Source organism: Impatiens glandulifera, chromosome 1 (assembly GCF_907164915.1).
Source record: "Impatiens glandulifera chromosome 1, dImpGla2.1, whole genome shotgun sequence".
In the NCBI taxonomy this organism is placed as follows: domain Eukaryota; kingdom Viridiplantae; phylum Streptophyta; class Magnoliopsida; order Ericales; family Balsaminaceae; genus Impatiens; species Impatiens glandulifera.
This window is the reverse complement of record NC_061862.1, coordinates 31414321-31429664: the sequence shown is the minus strand read 5'-3', so window position 1 is coordinate 31429664 and position 15344 is coordinate 31414321. Positions and strand designations below refer to the sequence as shown.

Here is a 15344-nt window from a genome sequence, read left to right as displayed (position 1 = left end):
ACTGTCATTGTCGTTGTTCTTGCACCTCAGATCTAGCTCAGTATCCTGATTTATATTCTTCCGATCTAGGTCGCTTATCTTATTCTAAGGCCATCTTCCGCCCTTTCTTCGTCGCAGGTGCCGTCGTAGGTGCGTTCTATTATCATATTCCTTTCCTTTTATGTTTATGATAATACGCATTTTCGTAACAACATTCGGTCGTTTTCGATGATTAGGATATGATCCCACATCCAAACGCTAATATAGAGAACTTTATCTTCGAGGTTACAATACTCGTTCAAAACTATTCATTCTTTGTCACTCTCGCAAGAAATAACTGAAACGTGTGTTTCTTTCGTCAAACTAATAATGAAATTTCTGCATTTACTATATATAAGTAAATAGATATGGGATGTGGATAAGAGGATTCAAATAAATGCACTGTTGTACAATGAAGAAAAGTTTAGAGTATTTTAGTGAGCAGAATGGACTTTTGATTGCCATTTATTTTAGAGTATTTTAGTGAGCAGAATGGACTTTTGATTGCCATTTATTTCTAAGAGGTGAGATGAGATCAACTGTAAGTTTTAACCCAACTAGTTGGAAGCTTATTGAACAATATAGGTGAACCTGATTCAGAAATCGATTTATGTTTGCATCTATCACTTATGAGGAGTTATGAAACTGTAGTGGATGAAGATGATAGTTTCTCTATTCTTAGAAACAACGATTCTGATCTGTTTCGATTATTACGTCCTTCTCAAAGTTATAAAATGCGAAAATGAAACTTAAAAAGTAACATTATGTAAAATTTCAAATATTTTAGTAGGTAGAAATAAATTATTATGGGTTGAGCTAATCTTTGACATATTGCGTGTATTTATTAACAGGCATTATCTGGTATTGATTAGTCAGTGGCAGAATGCTATAACTGGTAAAGATGGAGCATAAAAGTTTTGTTTCAAAGAATTTAAAGATGTTATACATGAAGTGACATTTATGCTTTGAAAGCACCTAAATATAGAGCTTAAAGCTCTCATGATGATGATGCTCGTGTAGCTAATAGAATAAAACACTTTGGATGGGAAGAAGAAGAATAAACAAGAAAATGCTATGAATAAAACACTTTGGATGTTGTTATCTAAAGAATACTTTCAACAAAGTCAGTCTTTTTATTGTAATATTTATCATTCATTATATGTCTAAAATAGCACAATTAATAGCTTACTGTTTTATTATTTATGTATAGTTATGACTTGTATCTTGGTAGAGTGCTATAATACAGGTCTTGAATTGGAATTCATATATTGAAGTCTTAGATTTGAGTATGAGACCAACTATCTTCTAATAGTTAGAAATACATGTAAGATTCAGTATAATCTTGGTGAATTATTTTCATAACAAATTGACTGTTAGATAATATTTAAGAGAATAAAGAATTGACACAAAATATTGAAAAAAAAGTTACACTCCAATTCATCATAGAAATTTGTATAAAAACAACCTTGATTTGAATTGAAGCCATTCTAAATTGCAGTTTTACAAGTTAAAATAAAAATACTTCAAATATTGTATTTTACATGCATCATACCATCAATATTAAATATGTTATAACAATGGAACAATAACAAACTATTATATTTCATGCATGTAAGGTCCATAAATTATGCTTTTGTCGTCATTTTTTTTGAGTTTTGGAGATGTCAAAATTATATTTTATACAATTACGAAGTTGCAAAACTTCCCAAAATACCTCTCACACATAGACAAACAAAAGTATAGTCTTATCATACAACTACTACCCTTACACTTTCTATCAAGCATTTCCTAACTTGAATTAACAAACATAACTAGGAAATTAGGATAGATGACAACCATGTTCTTCCTTCAAATCACTTAGACTTTCATTTCTTTGAATGAAGAATTCCACACATCTTGATCCAGCAGCAACCACTATTACTATTATATACTTCTTTTAACCACAACAAACATTTATTCAAGCACCATTCATAAATAACCCTACAAATATCAGATTAAATATCATAAAACGATAGAACATTCATTAAGTTATAATCTAGAGCTTTTAAAAGTTAATTGTTAGTTTTACCTCATGGACAAGCAAAAACTGTTTTAGAAGTAACGACTTCTGAGAAAACACCACAAACATATTTCAACTACAAAAAATACCAATACATCATATTAATACAACAAAATACTCCAAAAGTCATATGAGAATCACATACTTTTCTCCAAGCGTTCAAAAGACTTAAATTTCCAACATTTGGTCGGCCAACTATTGCTATCTACAACATGAAACAAGTTAACATATCAAAATTTAATGTTATCTAAAGAATATGATCAACAAAGTCAGTCTTAAAATTACAAACATTATTTTTATGAAGCAACTATAGGTTGCATTTATACTATAAACTTTCAAACATCCATATTTGGTGTCAATCTCATCAATGAAATAATACATTAAAGTTGAAGCTTAAAAACTATGAAATACATATATATTTAAGAAAAGGTTGAACGGTAACATGGTTCTGCAAATCTAGCCACAACTTCTAGACAAACCTTAAGTGCGTAGCGTAGTCACACATCACTACTGTGACATTGCAATTAACACATCAAAACTCAAAACTAGATTGCAGAATCAATTCTAACAATCAAGACTTTGGGAAGTTTGGATGCTTCCGGGTATTGCTGTACGTTCCTATACATGTTATTCCTGAGAATATTTCCCAATAAGTTCAAGGTTTTGTTACTTGTAACAAGATCTTGGCAAATGATATTATTATCTGTTCATATATTTCTTTATTAGTATAGATGAGTGATTTTTGAAATCAATTAATTAACTTTAAAATTATCTTGTTGATTGAGGGAATAAACCTTGTTGATCTATTGCAGCAATTTCAGTTGATTGTGAATATTGCAGATAAGAACTTCCAACTTGCATTGCTTGATGTGGTGAATGATGTAGATAAAAACCTCTAGCTTGTATCGCTTGATGTGGGGATGTCATATGTCACAAAAGTAGGTAAGTTAGATATTTAAAAACATTTTATGAAGCTTAAATAGAAAATATTTATGAATATGTGCTATAAACATTTCAACTTTTGGTTGACTGTTGGGAAGGCAGTGTTGTTGACTGTTGTGGTTGACCATATACTGGATACATTATACTTCTTACCCTTTTTCGAGATTGTGTCGCCGCTTTTTTTACAATTTGCTCAACTTTTGACTGTTTCTTTTTGTTGGTGGACATCCACGAGATCTTACTTTTAATGGACTATATAATTTCTTCTTCCCAGCCATTGACTCCATATGTGCTATGTTGTAACTTTGATCATCACCCAATGATACAATAAGATTATTATCCATTAGCTTCTGTTTTAATTCTTCCAATGTTTGTGTTACAACGAAGTAACTCTCGTCATCTTTTGACCCAAGATCTGATATTTCATGTAACAATAGTTGAAGATTGTTTTTTCTTTGTCTTTCTTCCTTATTACAACACGAGTCATCATAAATATTAGTCATTCCTTGATACCTACGCTTGATGTTTTTCCTCCATCGATCTAAAATATACTTTTCAGGAACTATATGGACATCCAATTGGAACAAAACGAAAATCAAATGCCTGTACAAGATTCCTCGAAACTCAAAGAGACGACACAAGCACTTCATCTCACATTGTGACTCACTATAGTGTACCTGAAAGGTAATGTCTATTTTACTAGTTTCATCTTTCCTAAATACGTTTTCTACCACATTAAATACATAAGTGGAGCCCTTCACTAATGAAGTGTTACAATACATCAAGCCTCTCATTTCATTCTGGAACATCTTAAAGATCTTATTTGTGTACGCAACTTAAAACTGCTTCTCAATTAGATGAACACTAATGGTTGAAAAACAAGAATTAAAAGACACAAAATCTGAATTAGTTTCCTTTTCAATCTTGCTTTTCATGGCACTATCATATTGTTCAACAAATTGGTTCAATGTTATCTTCGAATGCACATAATCATCAAAAATGAATTCATACTTTCACTTCTTTGACTAGTTGACATCCCAGCCTAAAATTTATCTTTCACAAACGCAGGCAACCACTTATGACGAATCTTATACAAAGAATTCAACCAACCATTTTCCTCCAAATTAAATTCATCAATAAATCTCTTCCACTTACTATCACATTCTTCGGCTGTCAATGAATTGTACACAATATTTTTCAAGTTCTTTATGAGCTTATAATTAGCATAACTACTAAATTTGACTGGAATTTTTTTTGTGATATGCCAAAGACATAAGCGATGTTGAGAATCTGGAAATACTTCACCAATTGCAATTTCCATGGCTTTGCATTGATTAGTAATAATACCTTGTGGAGCTCGGCCTCCCATGCATGTCAACCATGTTTTAAATAACCAAATAAAAGTTTCAGAATCTTCTTTAGAAATTAAACCACAACCAAGCAGCACAGACTCACCATGATGATTTACTCCAACAAACGGAGCAAATGGCATATCATAAGAATTAGTCAAATAAGTAGTATCAAATGTAACAACATCATAAAAATACTCATACGTAGCTCTACATCTTCCATTAGCTCAAAATATATTTTTTATACGACCAATGTCATCTACATCAATCATATAAAAGAAATTTTCATTTTTACTTTGCATATGACAAAAGTAATTATTCAGAGCTTCTGCATCACCATTCCCAAGTCTTAATCGTCGTGCCTCAACCACATATTTCCGGCATTTTCTCTCATCAAATGACAAATTTTCAAAACCACTAGTTTCAACAACAAATGATTTAAAACTTTTACTCAAAGTAATTCTAGCTTGATCATTCAACTCTAATTTTCTCTTTGTTTGAGAATCTAACACTTTATAACATCTGAAATGTCGTGACTTTGTTGGACTTAATGTATGATTATGTTCAAGTCGCATACTTGTAATTTGAAAGAATCCATCGTTCTAACTATAATATTAATCTTTGCTTTGCAATTCGTTCTACTAGAAAGTCTATGATTAATAATATTATTTCATCTAGAAACAAGCTTACCTTCTTTGGCGCATCCAAAACATAAATACTTCGGCTGTCCGTCATCTCCTTTTTTGGAACTCTTCTTTTTAATACCAAAACAAAGATTTTGGACATATGATTGATAAAAAGCATGAACTTCTTCGGATGAAAAAAGCATTCCCAGTTGTGGTATATTAACGCTTTTGGAGGTTGACGAATCACACAACAATTATAACCCACTTGAATTCTCATTTGTTTCCTGTGTCATAGTTTTCAGATCTTTAATTAATCAATGTATTGTTGCTGCATAAATATGATATAATAGATATATACATATTTTACATGATTATTATACTAATATAAACTAACTCAATTTACACCCATACAAACAAATTTTCCAAAAAAATTGACCTTACATATCAATAAACATAAATAATATATAACATTATCACATAAATGCTGACATATTAGCATAAACATAAGACTAGGTATTGAAAGGAACTCACCTGTGACGGAGAAAGGGCGGGAGGTGGCTCTAGAATAAGCTTATAGGCATTAGGTTCTGGAGGTTCTAGAGCTTCTGCCTTATTCGCCTCCATTGACATCTACAATCTATATTCAGATAAAAGAATAACATCCAAAACTACCATAGACATTTGAGATAAGGACTAAATATTAAATTAAAACGCACCTACTACGGAAAAATGTGGAAGATAACCTTAGAATAAACTTATAGAAGGCAGAAGCCTATCTTCATTCAAGATTCAGAGTGAATATCAAATCGAGATACTGAGTGAACTCGACCTAGATCTGAGGTGAAAGAACAACGACAATGACGAGAATCTCATTCACTAAGATTTAGGGTTTTCATTGAATAAGAAACAAACAGTAAAATTCAGGATTTATGATTAGAAGAAAGTTTCTGGGTTTCTAGTTTCTTATTTGCTTCTATTCATTCGGTTCTTTCTTTCTTCATTTTTTTAATTAAACTAGAGAGAAAGCAGATGAGTCATTGATGTGGTGTATGCCACCTAGACAACCATATCATTCCCTCTTTTTTTCCCTCACTATTTTCCCTCCCCTAATATATATTTATAATTTTCATAATCAATTACAAATATGTGTGCAATTCAATTTGCATTATTTCGTTTAAAATTCTATTTATATTACCAAAATTATATTTTCGTATATTATAGCATTATCATTTGCATTATACATATATGCAACTTTCTTCGCATTATGATAAAACTACAACTATTCCTGCAATTACCTTATTCACAACTTTGTATTAATATTAACAATAATCGATGCAACTTTATTTGTATTATTTGTAATGCACGATTTGCATAATTCAAAATAATATATTTTCAAAATTTGCAATAAATTTACATAATTTTTGCAACCTTCAGCGCAATATTTAAAAAACAAATATTGTAATTCAATTGAATTCAAATTTCTATATATAAATAATAACCAAAACCAGCTTATATTCATTAATGATTCCTGTATCAATTCTTAGTACACCAACATAAATTCATTACAAATTTGCAAAACACATTTGCAAATGAAATTCACCAACTACTTGTACTTGTTCCATAAATATGACCAAAAATATTAACAAAAACATGCCAAATTTTTCACAAAATGGCATTTCCAAATAACTCCTAATTATGCTAGTTTCAATCCATCCATATCTATTTGTCCAAACCTGTATCAATTCAACAAAATGAGAAATTATATTGACTAATTAGTTTATATATTGAACAACATACAATTCTAATTTTCTTACAGCTTCTGAAGCCCAAGACCCATCACACCCATCATGGTACATTCTCCAATAGCATTTGACGACATTATACAACTCATATATTGGTCATAAAACTAAACCACTTGGAAACATAAGCATGAATTGAAATCACTTGACAACATTAAAAGAACTCATATATTGCACATAAAACTTAATTGCTTGAAACTTACTAAATGAATTTCATAAAACACTAACCTATTAATTAGACAACAATAAAAAACTCATATATATTGAACATAAAACTAAATCATTCGAAATCTTACTAAATAAATTAAAAAAAACACTAACCTATTAATTAGAAATATTAAACATGAAACTAAATCACTTGAAAACATTAAAAAACTCATATATTGAACATAAAACAAAATCACTTAAAAACTTACTAAATAAATTTCATAAAACACTAACCTACAATTCAACAATCTTAAATCTACCTATTAATTGTTCAAACCTATAATTCAATATACTTATATCTTTATTATTATAACTAACATTAATAGCATTATGATAATAGCATATGAATTTCATTTGAATATAAAGCATATTAATTGAATTTCATTTGAATATAAAGCATATTACCAAATTAAAAGTTGAATGACTAACCTTCTTCATCATCTGTCCTGATAGGAATGTTTGGGATCTTTTTTCTTGTCATGACTTATTCCATACTTCTAGGAAAGTGTCAAACTTTTCATTTAAAAAACTGTACTTAAGTTTGAAGAACAACTTTGTTCTGAATTAGTTCAACTTGATTGGACTCTAACAGTTTAATTCTCTCTTGTTGTTCTACATACTCTACCTTACATCTCTCAACTTCTTCTTTTTGTAGTGCAATCTCTTTCTCTTTCTCAGAATTTATAGTTTGTAAAGTAATAACGATTTCTTTAAGTGTATTTAACTCCAAAGAAAATTGTGTGTTGGATTGTCCATTTTCGAATACTTGTTTTCGGCCCATATAGCCTATTCCAAACACACGCTCGTTCTTGGAACGCCCTGCTGCCTCCATCCACAATTCCGTTTTAGATTTCTGTTCATTTAGATCCAAAGTTTCTTGAGTTTGATGGAGTTGAGTAAAAGATTGTTGCATAACAAATAAAATATAGTTAGTTGTGTATAAAAAATAAAGCTCAACCTTTTAATGAACATAAAACATTAATATTATCACAACTTCTGCTGCCATGTTTCCACTCCATGTACCATCCCTCTTTTTATGTGTCTTCTCAAATGTTTCAAGAAGGGAAGGGGGTCTACCAAGTTCCTTTGTCTATTATAAATTATAAATTTAGGTGTTAGTAATATAAAATTTAATCAATTAAATACAACTCAAATAAATAAATTACTTAATTACCAATCTTCTTTGATGTTCTATAGTCGAGATTGAACCCCCACAATATGTAGCACCACCGTTTTCTTTATATTTATTTCAATTTCCTTTAGCCTTTGTGTACTTCTGATTATACTTTGGCTCATTAAATCTGGTTTTCATTTTGTTCCAGTCTTCAAGGGTAACGTGTGAGGGTTTTTTCATACCGGATTTTGCCATAATAACAAAATTTCTTATCTTGGCACTACCCTTCCTCTTGAAAAGTTTATTCACATCCGCCTCCTTAATGGGATCCCACTCAAATGTCTCCTACAATCAGTTATATAAATTTGTTAAAGACTTAGAACAATGAAAATCAATTATAGTAATACAACAAAACATACCGTGAATTGTTCCCACCAAATGTTCTTAATGTCTTCGGGAACTTGATTCCAGTTCAAGTATGGCCCCCTCCAATAACCCGTAATAATTCTATGTATGCCTTTCAAAATATCTAGATAGAAGCTGCAAAAACATACAAGGGTTAAAAATGAAGTCATTTTATATATCTAAAGTACAATATACACATAACTTAAATGAATAAACTTACTTCTCTCCAACAATTTCTATGTAGGTCTTTGATGATTTGGAAAGATCATCTAGGTCTACATCCTCCCTTGAATCTTCTTCATCCTCATCTTCTGTTTCAATATTTGAGGATGGCTGTATTGGGTATGTATTGTCGAGGATGAGGGCACGATTGACCACAACATCTGTTGTGTCAGGTTGAGTTTCTAATCCTTCAGAAGGGATTAGTTGAAGATTTTGTTGAACTGAAGTTGAAGGCAGTTTCTTTGGAGTAGACTTCTTATTTTGGTTGGATTTTTGGTTTTGGGGTTTTTGAGTTGAAGTGAGTTGTACTTTTTTTCGGATTACTTTTCGTTTGGGGATGTAAGGGTTCTTGGGGGGGGGGGGGGTACGAGTTGTTTAGGGGGTAAGGATTGTTTGGGGGTAAGGCCTTCTTTTTAGAAGACATTTTTTTGGCTGCAGTTGGGGGTGGTTGTTTTAGGGATGTTCGTCTTGAAGAGGGTTGTTTTTGTTTGGGGGATATTACCATTTTGGCACGTTTAGAAATTGAAGCTTTCGTCTTTGGAGCCTCTTTGTCCTTTATTGTTCTTCTATCACCAATTTCATATTCACGTACATCCTACAACAAGTAATAAGCTTCGTAAACACATAAATAATATTATTAACCAAACTATAACTTTATCAACCAAATCATACCTCGTCAGATTCTGTATATTCAGATTCAGTTAGATCCCATTTTCTTTAAGATTTTTGTCTACTCATATTGTAAGATACTATGTTCAACCAATATGAAATACAAAAGCAATTAGAACTCAAAGTTGAAGAAACTGTAGTTTTAAAAGTTAAATAAGATATTCAAACAACCCTAAACTATAACTTAATTTTATACTAACTAACATGTCAACACAAATAAATAATCTAAGAGCATCATATTAGACTTGAACTATAAACAATATCTATTATAAGCTATTTGAATTGCAGCATATTTCAAATAAGCTATAATCATCATATTTCAAATTACATTTATAAGCTATTTGCATTGCAGAATCATATTAGACTTGAACAGAACTTGGTTCATACATAAATGTAACAGAACTTGAACAGAACTTGGTTCATAGCAGCTTACATTTATAACATAATATAAATTCATCAATAATGTCTAATTCAGTAATATAAACAGAATATAAACAGTTCATACTGTAATATAAGAATTGGTTTCGATATAGTAATATCAACATAACAATCTAGACTAAATATTTAACAATCTAGGAATATTAGCAATATTTAGTAATATAAACATAGTTCATACATAGCATAACCATAATATTTAACAATATTTAGTAATATAAACATAGTTCATACAGTAATATAGGAATTGGTTCATAATAATACTTAATTAGGGAAAACTATAATATCCTCTAAACCATTAGGAAAAATTATAATAGACAAGAATATCAACAATAAACAAAATCAATAGATAAGAACGAGAAGAACATTACCGTTAAGAAGGATAGAAGTGGAACTAGATAAGGGCGACGAGGTATTAGAGAATCGGCTAGAGAGGCAGCGGGTTTAGCTAAAGAAGCGTCTAGGGGAGGTAGAGGGTTTGGCTAGAGAATCGGGTATTAGAGAATGAGATTTGGGGAGGGTAGGGCTTAGGATGTGGGCGACGATGGGGGAACGGGTTTGAACGGACGACGATGGGGGAACGAGTTTGAAGAGGCGGAGGAGTTTGGCTACGATTTGGGGATCTAGGGTTTGGGCGGAGAGAATGGAGAAAGAGGTTTGGAGAGAGAGAATGAAATGTAGAAATGATAGAATGGAGGGAGAGTTTGGCGTTTAGGGGGAGTGTTTGGCACAAAAAGAATATTTACGTGGTGGATTAAAAAATTTAGATTGTAGGTAACCGCAATAATTTTTGCATTAAATAATACATATCGCGAATTAATTTTGGACTAAAGAGTTCTGCAACTACCTATGCATTAAAGTGGAATATAGCGCTAAACTGCAATAGTTTTGGCAATAATATATATTGAAGGCCAATGCCGTTTTTAATGCAGATATAATGACATATTTGGTAATTATTTTTCAACTCTTGGGTAAGAAATGTATAATTAGATAGCCATTATCTACGCATTAATTTCCATTTAGCGCTGGACTGCAATAGTTTTGGCAATAATATATATTTAAGGTCAATGCCATTTTTAATGCAGATCCAATGACATATTTGGTAATTATTTTCCAACTCTCGGGTAAAAAATGCATAATTAGATAGCAACTATCTACGCATTAATTTCTATTTAGCGCTGAACTGCATATTGATGGACAATGCCGTTTTTAATGCAAATTCAATGTAATTTTTAGTAATTATTCATCTTATTCGCGAGCAATAAAACCTGCGATGTTCAAAGACTAGTTTTCATTTCATATAATTAGAATATTACAGAATTTAACAAAACATATTAAGCAAAATCATCTACAATTAAGTCAACAGTAACATTTCAAACTACAAAATCAAAATATGTCATCTCCTGATTGTTCTTCTCCTTCTAAATCTTCATCATCTCCATATGTACTATTATTCGAATCGGTTTGTAGATGATCACTTTCTTCCGAAGCACTTTCAATCAATTCAGTTTCATCAAATCTATCTAACTCACCATGAATAACATTGGGATCACTCAAATCGTTCACATCATATAAGGGAATATGAAGAGGAATATACAATTCTAAGGTATGATACTCTTGTTGTTACACCACTTCATTCGTCCATATTTCCTCTATCTTTCCTCTTGCTTTTGTTTTGTAAATGACCATCCATCCAGAATCACGATCATTCGTTGTGGTTGGATAGTTCAAATAGTAAACTTGTATAGCTTGTTGAGCAAGAATAAATAGGTCGTACTTAGTATATCTATGTCTCATGTTCACGTCAATCCATCTATATGTTTCATTAACTCTAGTACCTCTAATAGGATCAAACCACAAACATTTAAATAGAACCACATGTAAACATGAACGAGGGTATTCTAATTCAATAATCTCCTCCAAAAGTCCATAGTAATCAGAATCATTTGCATGAACGCAAATACCACTATTCATGGTTGATTTATTAGATCCAAAATCACCAGCTCTCCACACATATCCATTAATAAAATACGTTGAATATCTAGTTGCTGGAGTCTTTGGAACAAATGATATGAAATACGTTAAATCTTTGTCAAGCTGATCCCTTCTTTGTTCTTGTAAAACCTTCAAAGTGAATTATTATTATGTTTAGATCGGAACCATAATTAGACTTGACATCTTTTCATAATGAAAATTGAAATCACCTTTGACCGGAACCATGATAAGAATTGACAATCCGTTTCATTAGGATTTACTTCAGCATTCATACCACAAAATGTCCTTAAATAATGAAATAAAATAAGTTATCAAATTCAAAATAAAGAATTATGATACCACAAAATATCCTATAATATGGATCCACCTCCGGACAATTTAGTAGGACATATGTGTGAGCAACTAACGTTTCTTTATTGGTCATGAATCTCTTTGAACCACCACTTCCACGTCCTAGGTAATTGAAATCTAATTTGGTTGTTGATTTTTGTTCAATGACCCTTCCGTGTTCCTTTGAGGTTGTCTTTGTTTGCAATTTACATTCGATTCAAAATAACACGAAGCAAATGTTGACATTATCAAACTCTCAGAATATTGGGAAAAATTGGACTCATGCCCATTACTATCCTAATTGATACAGGTAGTACCCACAATTTCATTAACAACCGAATTTTGAAGAACATCAATCACCCAATTTTACCTACCACTGACTTACCGATGAAAGTAGATGATGGTTCTGAGCTGATTAGTGGAAGTTGCTGTAAAGGTTTAAAATGGAGAATGAAAGAAGAAGAGTTTCAAGACGACATGAGGGTATTGACCATGTCCGGTTATGACGTGGTTCTGGGTATAGAATGGTTGATTACGTTGGGCCTGTCTTCTTGGGATTTTGAGTGCCTTACACTCACATACAAGAAGGAAGTGAAGAATAAATCTCTGCAAGGTATAAATCAGACAAATATAAATATACTAGAAGGGAAGAAATTGTCTAATGTGCTAGCAAAAGGCAATAAGGCAGCCATGGTGTAGTTAAAAAATGCAGAAGAAGATAGTTGTCAATTTTTTGCAATTACAGCTGTAAATGTTCAGGAAATATCTAAGGAGCTGACAACCATCTTAGCCTCATTTGAAAACTTGTTTCAAAAACCAACTGAATTGCCCCCTATTTGAGATCAGGATCATAAAATTCTGTTGAAAGCCGGAACAGAGCCAGTTTGCCTAAGATCGTATAGATATCCAGCACTACAGAAAACTCAAATTGAGACAATGGTAGATGAGATATTAGACAAGGGAATCATTCGACCTAGTCATAGTGTTTTTGCAGCACTTGTGGTCTTAATGAGGAAAAAAGACTTAACATGGAGCTTGTGTATTGATTACCGTCAATTGAATGCTGCAACGATCGAGGATAGGTTCTCGATTCCCATTATTGAGGAGCTGTTGGAGGAATTGCACGGGTCTGAGTTCTTTTCTAAATTAGACCTCCGCTCAGGTTACCATCAGATAAGAATGAAACCTACGGACTGTCATAAAACAACTTTTCAGACACATGAAGGATTGCATGAATTCTTAGTCATGCCATTCGGATTGACCAATGCTTCCTCCACGTTTCAAAGTCGGATGAATTTGGTACTTAAGCCTTTTTTACGACAATTTGTGCTAGTCTTCATTAACGATATCCTGATTTATAGTTCAACATGGGCAGAACATCTGAAACATTTGACATTGGTATTGGAAACTCTAAGACAACATACTCTCTTCCTCAACAGGGGCAAATGTGAATTTGGGTGCACTCAGATTACATATCTGGGACACATAATTAATAAAGCATGAGTTTTTGCAGACCTGGAGAAGCTGAAGGCAATAGAGACATGGCCCATACCTGAGTCAATTAAACAACTTAGAGGATTTCTGGGTCTCACTGGATATTATCGGCGTTTTATTCGAAGGTATGGGGTGATGGCTAAACCATTGACGGACCTACTAAAAAAAGGAATTTTAAGTGGAATTTAGAAGTAGAGGTTGCTTTTAACCAATTGAAACAATGTATGAGCTCTAAACCAACCTTGGCCCTTACTCATTTTGCAATCCCCTTTGTTGTGGAAACAGATGTTAGTGGCAGCGGAAATGGTGTTGTTCTAATGCAAGAAAATCATCCCATTGCATTCATAAGCAGATCATTGTCTAGTGATAAAACTCCATCTTCAACTTACGAGAGGGAACTAATGGCCCTCACGTTTGCAATCGAGAAATGGAGACCTTATTTACGATATAAGCCTTTTGTTGTTAAAATAGATCATGAGTCGTTGAAGTATCTGCTGGAGCAAAGAGTTCAAACACCTATGCAGAAAAAATGGCTATATAAGTTGGTGGGATATGACTTCTCTGTTCAATACAAAAAAGGAAATGACAATGTGGTAGCGGATGCCCTATCTAGACGAGGTATAGATGTACAATGTGCAGGACTGTCGGTGTATCATTCTCCTATAATTAAACGCATACAGTTAACTTGGAGTTCAGACCCGAACCTGATCAAACTAATTGAGGAAATCAAAGAAGATAAAAGCTCACATCTAGATTTTACATTCATCAACAGTACCTTGAGAAAAGAAGGGAAGTTGGTAGTTGGCTTTGACACTGAACTGCGGTCGACCCTCATTGCCTCAATGCATTCAAGCCCCACTGGTGGACATTCAGGTAATCTAGTTACACTTAAAAAATTACAGATGACTTATTCATGAGTAGGAATGGTCAAAGATGTAAGAGAGTTTATACGAACCTGTAATGTATGCCAAAGAAACAAAGGAGAGACGATAGATCCAAAGGGACTCCTGCAACCGATAGCAATTCCTGAAGGAGTTTGGGAATCAATCTCTATGGACTTTATTGAGAACTTACCTAAAGCAGGGGGTAAAACTGTGATCCTTGTGGTGGTAGATAGACTGTCAAAAATGGCTCATTTCATGGGGTTGCAGCATCCGTTCACAGCAAAAACAGTAGCGGAAATCTTTCTTAACAACGTTTTCAAGCTTCACGAAATGCCGAAGTCAATCATAAGTGATCGAGATAAAATATTCCTCAGTGGTTTCTGGAGGGAGTTCCTTAAGCTACAAGGGGTGCATCAAGCATTATCGTCGGCTTATCACCCACAGACGGACGGGCAAACAGAAGTCGTCAATCGATGTTTGGGAATGTTCCTACGTTGTATGGCTGGCCAGCGACCGCATCAATGAGACAAATTTCTACCCCTAGCAGAATGGTGGTATAATACGAATTTCCATTCTACTACACAAATCTCACTATTTGAAGCCGTCTACGGTTACAAACCCCCCATACACACTCCTTAACTTGTAGGGGACTCAAAATTGAAGAGCTGAACCAAAATTAGCTAACAAGAGAAGCAACCCTGCAGTTGCTCAAGTTCTATCTGCAAAGAGCCCAAAATAGGATGAAACAGGTACAAGATAAAAACAGAACAAATGCTAGTTTGTAATTAGAGATTGC

General features: G+C 32.8%; 1 long non-coding RNA gene across 1 annotated transcript; it reads right to left on the bottom strand.

Moving 5' to 3' along the window:
• Window positions 1-6486: 6486 nt before the first annotated feature.
• LOC124915146 lies at window positions 6487-7316 on the bottom strand. Its single transcript, XR_007096843.1, has 2 exons — window positions 6809-7316; window positions 6487-6727 (listed from the first exon to the last, which is right to left on the bottom strand). It is a non-coding gene; the product is annotated as an uncharacterized LOC124915146 (long non-coding RNA).
• Window positions 7317-15344: the final 8028 nt, after the last annotated feature.